The sequence below is a fragment of the Neodiprion virginianus genome, chromosome 4 (assembly GCF_021901495.1).
Source record: "Neodiprion virginianus isolate iyNeoVirg1 chromosome 4, iyNeoVirg1.1, whole genome shotgun sequence".
In the NCBI taxonomy this organism is placed as follows: Eukaryota; Metazoa; Arthropoda; class Insecta; order Hymenoptera; family Diprionidae; genus Neodiprion; species Neodiprion virginianus.
In genome coordinates, this window is record NC_060880.1 from 29,293,585 (window position 1) to 29,302,762 (window position 9,178).

General features: G+C 35.9%; 1 protein-coding gene and 1 long non-coding RNA gene across 3 annotated transcripts in view; one reads left to right on the forward strand and one right to left on the reverse strand.

Annotated features, from left to right (window-relative positions):
• The window catches only part of LOC124303377 (lysine-specific histone demethylase 1A), a 223,579-nt gene extending 220,612 nt beyond the window's left edge, over window positions 1-2,967 (reverse strand). The window contains exon 1 of the mRNA XM_046760507.1: window positions 2,736-2,967. The gene's annotated coding sequence lies outside the window, so the exon portion shown is untranslated. The remainder of the gene's footprint in view (window positions 1-2,735) is intronic.
• LOC124303382 (uncharacterized) lies at window positions 1,683-9,034 on the forward strand. 2 transcript variants are annotated; one of them, XR_006907910.1, is made up of 3 exons: window positions 1,683-1,753; window positions 8,589-8,868; window positions 8,948-9,034. It is a non-coding gene; the product is annotated as an uncharacterized LOC124303382 (long non-coding RNA). The 2 variants fall into 2 exon arrangements; XR_006907909.1 differs by lacking the exon at window positions 1,683-1,753 and adding an exon at window positions 7,422-7,623.
• Window positions 9,035-9,178: the final 144 nt, after the last annotated feature.

Sequence of the window (9,178 nt, forward strand, 5' to 3'; positions counted from 1 at the left end):
GATCACACCTGGCCAAATTTTCGTGATCAACTCTGCGGGTAAGTGGACCGAAGCTGTGTTGCGGATCCAGTAACTTTATCGGCGGGTACCGTTTAACAGGCAGTACCATAAAACATACCGCTGTTCGATTAAGATGACCGTCTTTAACAGTGTTCGGTCAGTTCACATATATACCAACGTTCTCCGTTGATCTTTCAGGATCCCAGATCGAGCTGCAGATTGAGCTAAAAAGTTAAGACAAAATATAAATTACCTTCACTGTCAAGCCGATTTAAAGCGTAAGAACATCGCCTTGTCCTAATCATGTACCTAGGTATACCAAGAGTTTCGTGAGTAAATCTCCGCATCGCGCCGCAAATAGGCAACCAGAGCTACAACTGTCGGATGTGCAATGTAACGTCAGTTGCCTATTTGCTGGCGTCGAGCAGCATACTTTTTACAAAACTCCCAGTATTAGATTTATCTGTTTGCGATCGATACAATTACCGAAAAACTGAAGTAATAAATTACTAAAAAAATTGGGCGACACTGCGCAATATTCAAGAAATAAATTTATTTCCACTATTCAATGGATTCTAGGTAATTAGGTTACACAAGTTGGGGAAAAACATTTATCTCTGAATTCAAATGTGAATTTCACGATCAAGCTAGACAATTTATTGACCCGTTGAATCTATGAACTTTGTTGAATAGTGATTTTCAGCTAATGAATATCTGATACATGACTTTTCAATTATGCGAGATGGATAAATCTGTGAATTCCTTCGTTTATTTTTCACACATACTCAAATGGTCAAACTTTTTTCCTCACACACACTCATGCGATCATGTTAGATCATACATCTACGTCTATTTCAACAATCTGCAAACACGGGATGCGTTTTATTCGTCACCTTTTGAGAACGTGAGGCTTGTAAGAAGTGATTGGTTTCTTAATTTTTCTAATATTTACCAAACGGACAGTTTTTTTCTGTTTTTGAAATCAGGTAAATAAAGCGCACCCGTAAAATATCTTTCTAAACCTACAACGAAATTCAAACTAATATAAATTCATTGGGGATTCAAACACACGATGACAATTTAACGATTTTTTAACCGAAAAGAGACGCGTGTCGCTGAAAAATATTTACGTTATTCTTTACGTCTCAAAGTGTTGAATATAATTTTTGTACGCACTACAGCTAGCACCTAGAACTTGTACGCGTTGCCAACAGCGGTATTCAACCTTGAAGAAATAGAAAATTAATTATAAAATCACCGCAAAGAAACACTGAAGAAATTGAACTCTTCAAGATCCTCTGTCAATTTTTTACTTAAAGTTATGAAACGAAATGATATTCTTTTTACTACAAAGTATTGAAATTTATTCGCACTGTGAAACATGAAAAATGGTTGATCTGTAATAATCTTCTCCGTATAAAACCTATGAAGTTCTCCAGAATATTGTTATTGATGCAAGTACAAACAATGTTGTAATCATTTTACAGCACGTATATCATGAAAGTAGATGTCGAGGTGGACATATTGATATCCATTGCGATTTAACTCTGTACTGACTACTTGTAGACGTCATGCAATATTATATATTTATGTACAATAACCTTCAAACGAGTTTTATTTATGGATGTGGAAGTGGTGCCAATGGGTAGGAGAATTCTAAGCAAAGCCAATTTAACTGCGCAAACCGAATTCCCGTAGTAGTTCATTTTTAGAGGGCGGGCGTGTAGAAATGCAATTTCATATTGTTCGTCGAGTGAGTTAAGATTTGTTATCGCGTACAATTCATCCGTTTCTTAAGGATTACCGGGATGAGTAGTGTTGAAATCTACTACAGCTGTGAACTTTTAATATAATTTTAATTGCAATGTTTTCCGTAGAAAACGTCATGCCTTTTCTAATGGGGCTTCTTGAAATCATGCAGTATATACATTATACATTATATACATTATACACCTACATACTTAATTTATCCGACGATGTGCGTCACGTACGTAACTCAGGCATTCATTTACAATACAAGTTAGGAAAACGAAAGTCGTCTCATGGCTTCACTTTACATGAACGTGCAGACCGTAAAAGCGACTGCAACTCCCCTATAGTTCGAACGTTGTTCTATTTGTGAATGGGATTTCAAGATTCGTTTCAAGTTTGTACCAGTAGTCCACCTCCATTTCGATAAGCTGCGTGTAGAACATTATAAAAATGACCCAATTTAACTGCATCAATGGTCGAAAAAAATGGTACGGTATAAAGTAAAAAAAAAAAAATATAGCTAAATTCCAGTATTACCTTCAATTTCAACTCAATACAAGTATTAGAAATTTTTTGTGCTGATTTGTGAGTACTTGTTGCAGAATTCAAAGTATGTTCCATATCGACAGAGGTCACTCATCCAGTGCAGGAGTGAAAACGGTATTGACCAGCCTTTGCCTTCTTATTGTTAGAGGAAACAATGACCTGTAAGGCAGCTGCAGCAAGTTTTAAGCCAACTATCTGGAATTAAATTAGCTTATTCATAGAATCACATGCTACATGGTATGAAAATGAATAATTATGGACTGCTGCAAACGACAGGTGGTCGTTGATATTATACCGATAGCTGCAATCGAAAGTGTAACACGCGTCACAATCTCGGAATGATACTTGGTAGGAAAAGTTTGCACGCTTAAGTCACAAACGTAATGGTAAGCAGCCACTCTCTTGCGCGTGCAGTGATTCTATTTTTGTGTACTCACGTTTAGTCTCCATTAAGATAACGATAAGTGCCCACCATATTGCAACAATACGATTCCTCTTCAATGCATTGTGCAACCGCGTTGCGCTGCGACGTTCCCACTGCAACAGGTACTCAAAAACTGCGAGAATAAAGCCGCTGGGTGGGTAATCGAAAGGTGTTCGAATAGGATTTCCTGTTTTCACCTGTCTGCGAAGCCGGTCGGTCAATTCATTCGATATCACTTCTGAGAGCTATAATTAGAATGTTCTTTCTGCGAAATCATTACAAGCACATGTGTGTTGATCGAGCCACAATATATTACGCTGCAACCGTCAACCACAACCGCAACTATTTGTCAATACTTTATATTTATACCTTTTTCCCGCTATCCGTTAGTATCTATGAATTTATGAGAAACTCTGCACCGTAATTTTATACAGTGGTAAAACTGAATCGTTTCAAAGTTAATTATCCGCGGGAATTATTTTTTAATTCGAGTCAATTATTCGTGTCTTTTTCTACCAAGTCGCTGACAATTAGATTTATCGTTATACTGATACGCTAAAGTGACAAGTAGGCCATGGCTCAAGTTTACCCAACATTCGAAATTTTCTCAATGGTTTACCTGTATAGCTGTCATTTATATACGCAATGATTGACTTTCGAAATCTGAAAGTAGGCCTCAAATTTTACTTCAGCCGATACATTTTGCATTGTGTCATGACGACTGTTCGTAAACAGCTGTGCCAAATGTAAGCAAGCATGACCTTAGTTATAGTGTAATTAACAATCGATCATAAATCTATGATCCGCCAACGGTGCGTTATAACCACTTGTCTCTAGAGACAGAAAATACAGTCGACAAGCTGCGCGCCACGTGAAACGCCAACAGAGGCAAAACGCGACTTTGTTGCGTTTCAAGTTTTTCTTCTCATGCGATGTACAGTCGTACCGTGAGCCAAGAATAATTGCAACAATAACTGCTTCATTGAAAAAAGCTGAATTACTGTACCACTACCGCCGTGGCTGTTTTACGTGGGTAACATTTTTTGCGTACACGTTTGACGTGAATGACTGATGAGAATAATGTCGAAAGCCAGAAATTGCTTTGCAGAATGAGATGTGTGTTGAATAATATTTAGGTGAAAATAAATCAAATGCAGCAGGTTTTTACGTACTTGAACAACGAGAAATGACATCATAAGCTTCAAAATTCGTAACTGCAGACCATTTTACTTCTGAAAATGTAAATTTTATTCGTGATTCCGTGTTTAGCATTACCGCGGTTCTAAACACTAACGTAGACTTAGACTATTTTTTAGACGGTTATCTTTCCGCGAACAAGTTTGTTTATTATCAATTAATTAGACCACACTGACATCGTAGACTGGTTGATCCGTGACCGCAGACGATGATAAAAAGGACTAAAATCATTTCAGCGGCTAATGCGATTATGTGCGGGAGTATATTCACTAGATGAATCGGTTTGAGTTTTCTTGAATTAATTTTCATGGTCCTACTTTTTAAATCAAACTAGGCATTATCAAGGAAAACACATGCCGCACAGTGAAAATTTTTTCGATCAACCTTAAGTGGTTTCGATACTTTTCTTTTGATTTCTATTCATTTAACACCCATAAAAATCTATTTCCGGATCAATTCACATAGTTTTTTGGTGATCCAATATTTTCCAAGTCGTTCAGCACCATCGAAATCTTATACCCTTAGTCAAGAAACCCAGACTTGAAGAACAGTTTTAGAAGCTTTTATTTCGTTTATTTCAAAAGAAAAAAAATAAAGAAAACATTGACGTGTAAACAATTCTTTACATTCTGAATAGGAAAATAATTAGTATGAATAATAAATTGAAATTATTTATTTGACAAGTGCTCTCGTATATTTAAAAGGTTGTTCTTTCAGATTTCAGAACCTCTCCACACATTTGAAAATTATTAAACAAGTACGGAGTTATGAAAATCCACTTGAACTTGGTTTTATTAGTGCAGTTTAATTAAAATCTAAATGCCAAATTAAAAAAAGTGCTTCGGAACCACTTAGCCTTGACATATGAAATTTTTGAAAAGAGGATTCTCTTTGTGTTGATGAGAACCATCCGTTCAAAACGTAGCAAAACATATGTACAAGTAGTAGTAGAACTCGTACATCCAGCTCAAAGATATAGGAAAATGTTTTCAAGACGACGTGCGATTGAATTAAGCCTCACGTGCGATGGAGCAAGGGCGTCGTACAAACGCACGTGCTATGAGAAAACGGGTCGTTCAACTACGAGATTCCCATTCAAGACACATGTTAATCATCCGAACCGCAGCATCGACGTTCTAAGCTGCAATTACATCTCACCACGTGATGAGCGAATAACCCCACGTGTAACACGAAATGCACGATGAAGTTAGATTGACAGATTACAGTAGCTTCGACGATCGAAGTCGCACTATTATTTTCCAGTTAAGTAATTATTCCATACCATTAAACGATTTTGGAGAAAATATGGTTAATTTAGTTCAAGTGGTTTTTCTCAGTTATTCTGATATTCCCGAATTAACTAATCCGACAGTTATTTCAGACTTGAACGTATCGTCTATTCGGCTCGGTTTGCGTCTTTCGACTTTCGTACCTTTCCTCCTACCTCTACACGCCACACATACATATACTCACTATCAAATTATCTATGAAATCATATCATACATAATGCAACTATTTGATGCGACCCGAGCCGCTTAGCTGGACAGATTCCAAGACAATGATCAATGAATCACTTGTTGTTAAGCTATGCTAATGTATAGACTCCGCAAATTGCGGAGTACATATCAGGTAAGTGCAGCGCCTACTGTTTACGGATGATTGTTTGTCCGATTTGAGATTCCTTTACAATGTTTGCTTATTCGTGGAAAATATAAACCGGCTGAGAACGGGAATTCCGATTTTTTCAACAAATTCTAAGAAAGAAAGAAACCTGTACTCAAATGCAGACGCGTTTTGGATCTCGAACTTGTAACCAGTTATCACCTTATGTCAATTATTGAATACGAGTATTGTATTTCATGACAATTTCAGAACCGTAACATATGAAATAGTGTAACACTGCATTTACATCGGATTCATTGAATTGTTGTAATAAATATTTTCAGAACTGTTTCAGAACGACGTAAAGTATGATAAAGAATCCGTCAAACTCTACCGTATCTATCTTTCTTTTTGTTTCTTGTGTATCTGTTTTGTTAAGCCATTTATCACTGCCAGAATATTTCATTACACCTGTCTCCGTCTCATATGTATTGGCTACACTATCCAAACGTACGAACGCAGCTGCCAAGAATTCACCTGTAAGCACGTATGACGTATGCGAAGGTCCAAGAAAAAGACAACTAATGATGCTCTCAAGGGGATTTCCCGTCTACCGTCCGACGTGAAAATGATTAAACTAATTCATTAACCTTTCACGTCGTATCTTGACCACAAATACTCGTTTGAATTTCGTTGAAACTTTAATGTATTTTCATTTTGCAAGATCAATTACTATAATAACCTGCTATTACTGACTCTTGGTGATCGGTTAATTCTGTAAACGTAATTTTTGTTAACGTTTCGGCCCGGATACGGGCCCTCCTCAGAACGATTTATTTATTTAACTGTCAAGAACAACATAAATTTTTTATAAGAAAAGTACAATCAGACATTAAATACTGTAGATGTAATACTCTTAGGGCTATTATATATTATAGGTTAGTGAGTACATTTTGATTAATTGAAAAAAAGATAGACTTAAAGTGATATTTACCTTTTTATAGTAAGCGGACTAAGATACAGTCGAATTCATAAATTACAATTTGTGGAGACAATGTTCTTTGAGAAACGGTAGTCATTGTCGGCTCCTCTGGTTGTTTAACGTGTAGGAGTTACAAGTTAGAGATTAGCGGTTTGTAAATATTACTTAAATGTTCAACATCTTGTCTAAGGTTAACGGAATTAGAATTGTAGGACACACTAATTGTAGGACACACTAATTCCGTTAACCTGAGACAAGATGTTGAACATTTAAGTAATATTTACAAACCGCTAATCCCCGCCCACACACCACATATTGTTTAACCTTAATTAGACACATAAAATTAGTATCCCCATGGCACAGTTTTTTTTTTTACATAATTTTTTTTACATAATAATTTTTTTTGTTTTTTTGTATATATGTTTATATTTGGTTCACCTTCACTCTGGATCATATTTGTTTCTCCCATCAGTCGTTATTCACCTGTTGACCCAATCGGTTCAACAAAAAAAATTTTTGTTAGACATGGAGAACATAGTCATAAAGATCCCAACTCCACTTTCTTGGACATTGTGCAAACTAATTTTACTGCTAAAAAAACTTTCTTTAAAACCTTTTAATACATTGACACACAGACTGTGAAGATACATAGTTTTTTAATCTTTTTAATTAATGACCTCCAACTTGTAACTCCTAGACGTTAAACAACCAGAGGAGCCGACAATGACTACCGTTTCTCAAAGAACATTGTCTCCACAAATTTGTAATTTATGAATTCGACGGTATCTTAGTCCGCTGACTATAAAAAGGTAAATAACACTTTAAGTCTATCTTTTTTTCAATTAATCAAAATGTACTCACAACCTATAATATATAATAGCCCTAAGAGTATTACATCTACAGTATTTAATGTCTGATTGTACTTTTCTTATAAAAAATTTATGTTGTTCTTGACAGTTAAATAAATAAATCGTTCTGAGGAGGGCCCGTATCCGGGCCGAAACGTTAACAAAAAATACGTTTACATAATTGACCGGTCACCAAGATTCAATAGAAGTTTACATACGAGGTCGAGAATTCCTACACTTCATATAATAACCTGCGGTGAAAAATACATGATGTAAGTATAGAATAGCTGCAGCCAGAGTAGCATGATCAATATTTTTAAGAAATTTTAGGTATTATGAATTTATAATAAGATAAAATTAGCAGCACAAAATAAATTTACTCACGAACGAGAAAAAACAGTCTTGGCCAAGTAGATGAATCCGGAGTCTCCGACGTTACTTACAATTATTTTGAGGCTTGTGTTGATTTATATAATTAAAGGCCGCGGTAACAATGAATGTGCATAAATTGATTTCAGAACTCTGTACTACGTGTAAATGCACTTAAGCCCGTGCAGCAATCATCACGAATTCGTAACTCATGAATGGTGCATTAAAAATTTTTTAAGTTAAATATCAGATTTCACGTATTGTCGGTTAATATTATGATACGTGTACAGAAGTGCATGAGTCTCGCTTACGATTCACTCATGGAATTCGCAGTTTATACTCATCTTCCGCACGATAATCGCTTGAGTGTATTCAAATAGTTACATTTTTACGCTGTATGTTGTACGATGTATAATTTACATTAAGCATCCAACGTTCCGAGATTATCATCACGTACCTACCGTGCCATAAAAACTTGTACGCATATATTCGTGTGATTGCAATATTTTGCGACTGGAAGCCAAAGCTCTTTTGCCGACACAGTGCTGATGGATAACTAAAACAATTTCATGAGCAACGAAATAAGTGTAAGCACGCACACTAAGGCGCCTTTTGTAAAAAACCGTAGATTTTATAGGTGTGGTCAAACAAAACACGTAAAACGGTAATCGTCTTGTTTCTTCAGTGACACGACAATGAATATGGAATATAGATATGCTGTGTTCCATTTATTGTATCGACATCAGTTGAATTGCAAAAAAGCGTCAAGACATTGATACGGTGAAGGCTGTATCGAAAATTAACCCATCAGATTCGTGTAACATTCATTCGGTAAGGCGATTATCAATATCGGTAATTGATGTTTCAGTAACGAAGTGAGCACAAAGTATCCGGAAGATATCGTTCACCGTTTTATTCAAGCATCGCGTTATATGTCTCCCAAGATGAAAGTATAATGTTGCGGAAGAAGTTATCGAAGAGAAGAGTGAACTTGAATATCTGATGTATGTACAACGTGCGTACGGTTTCTTCGAAGAATCACAAATTAATTGCTGATATTCCGCAACAGCCGAGCGACAGCAACCAAATGCAAGGTTTTAGCAATAAATTTATGCTGGCAATGGCGATGAATATTCAAAACCCTGCAAGTGCGTGTAGCTGCATAACATGAATCTACATAAAATTTTGATGATAAAAGAAAAATTAAAAAATTATACCTATTTGTAGATTTTTTAGTATTGCGCTGGATTTTTTGCGCTCCATTATCATGCTCTCACTCAGGTGGATCTAACAATAAATACTGGATTCCCCCCTGTAAGCCATAATCTGAGACGCATTAAATTTGTAGATACTTTGGCACTGCCATGAAACGTGAATTTTGATTTTTTAATGGGAAGAATTTCCATTAACCATTGAATTTATTTTTTGAATGGAAAAAATCGTCTTCAAAAAACTCTG